General features: G+C 40.7%; 1 long non-coding RNA gene across 1 annotated transcript; it reads right to left on the bottom strand.

The window, feature by feature from the left end:
• Positions 1-344: 344 nt before the first annotated feature.
• LOC133987939 (uncharacterized) lies at positions 345-946 on the bottom strand. The gene is made up of 3 exons (XR_009925594.1): positions 930-946; positions 487-524; positions 345-388 (listed from the first exon to the last, which is right to left on the bottom strand). It is a non-coding gene; the product is annotated as an uncharacterized LOC133987939 (long non-coding RNA).
• Positions 947-1,642: the final 696 nt, after the last annotated feature.

Here is a 1,642-nt window from a genome sequence, read left to right as displayed (position 1 = left end):
GGACCATTCGTGTTTAGTGTGTATATGACAGAGTGGAGGCTGCTGCTGATTGAAGCAGAGTAGAGTCAGCAGGTAATAAATGTGATGTGAAGTCTGTGTCTTGCTCGTTAACTGCTGAGTAAAGTGAAGGTTAACACTGAAGTTACTGTAGCAACTGTGGTAACTTCAACCCTGGAGAAGAAAATTAAGTCTCCATGATGTGGTTAACACTACTGTTTTCTGACCACAGAGCTAAAATGCTGCCACAGTTTCTTCTTACTTTGCTCAGAGGACAGGATGCTGTAGCAGGGACCAAGCTGTAGACAGCTGAGGCTTCAACTGAGTTTTCCACAGGAGGAGATCTGCTCTGTCCACCGCCCTCTCTGATCTCCTTGTACACTTGGCCGGCCTGCAGCAGAAGAAGAGGACGGGTTTGGTTTGTATTAATATCAGCTGGTTTCACAAATACTAACGATGCTCAGATGTCACAAATTCACTTAAACTCACCTCTGTGACATTAGCACACTCTGTTTCCTCAGGATGTTCTGAAAAAACACGAGGTTCAGAGGAATAAGTACATGCTAAAACATCTGAGAGAAACTTGAACCTTTCTGACCAAAACTTTGCTGGAAACACTTTTGCCCATTCCTCTTTGAGCTTCTGAAGAACACTGAACTCTGACATCAACCAACATGGACAAATTTATCAGGAACTCAGAATCTATTTTCCTTGTAAAAGTCCTAAAGAACATAATTTGGTCAAGTTTAAACTATTGTGAAGACACACTGTGTCTCTTTCTGGATCATTATGAAACATAATTTGTCGTGAAAATGGACTAGCTGAGTCGAAACTACACAGTTTGTGAGAACATTTGTTTCACATGAAAGCTTGTTTGAGGCACATGAACAGGTGGTTTGTTAGGTTTGTTAGAAATGGTTTGAGATGTTCACCTTTGGGTTTAGAGGTTCTTTTTTTGCAGAGTATCAGCACAGCCACGGAGGAAAGGAGCACGACGATGACCAGAGTCAGACCCACATACAGCAGCACACCTGTTTGAACAGTAGAACAAGTTTCTGGTCTACAACGACTCCATTGTTTAGTTTTACATTACATATACAGTACCAGTTAAAAATTTGGATACACCTCCTCATTCAAGGGGGTTTCTTTTCTTTTTATGTTTTCTACTTTGTAGAACAATAAGAGAATCATTAAAACTATGAAAGAACACATGTAGTATCATCATGTAGTAATAAAGAACGTGTATTGTGTTAAATTGTAGATTAATCAGAGTAGCCACCTTTTGCTTTAATGACAGCTTTGTTCACTCTTAATTCTCTCAGCCAGCTTCGTGACGAAGGCAGCTGGATGTTTTTCTAACTGTCTTAAAGATGTCCTCTCTTATGCTGAGAACTTGTTGGCTGATTTTTCTTCACTCTGCAGTCCTACTCATTCCTAAACATCCCCAATGTATTTAGGTCAGGTGATTGTGGAGACCAGGTTATTTGATGCAGCACTCCTCCATGCTTCATGATGGGAACCACAAATGCAGATATCATTGGTTCTCCTTCTTTGCATTTCACAAAGAAACAGCTGGATCTCGGTTGGAGCTGCAAATCCCAAATTTGAACTCATCAGACCCAAGTAGAGATTTCCACTGGTCTAA

This window comes from Scomber scombrus, chromosome 10, assembly GCF_963691925.1.
Source record: "Scomber scombrus chromosome 10, fScoSco1.1, whole genome shotgun sequence".
In the NCBI taxonomy this organism is placed as follows: Eukaryota; Metazoa; Chordata; class Actinopteri; order Scombriformes; family Scombridae; genus Scomber; species Scomber scombrus.
Note: the sequence above shows the minus strand (reverse complement) of the source record. Positions and strands in the feature narration are given on the sequence as shown.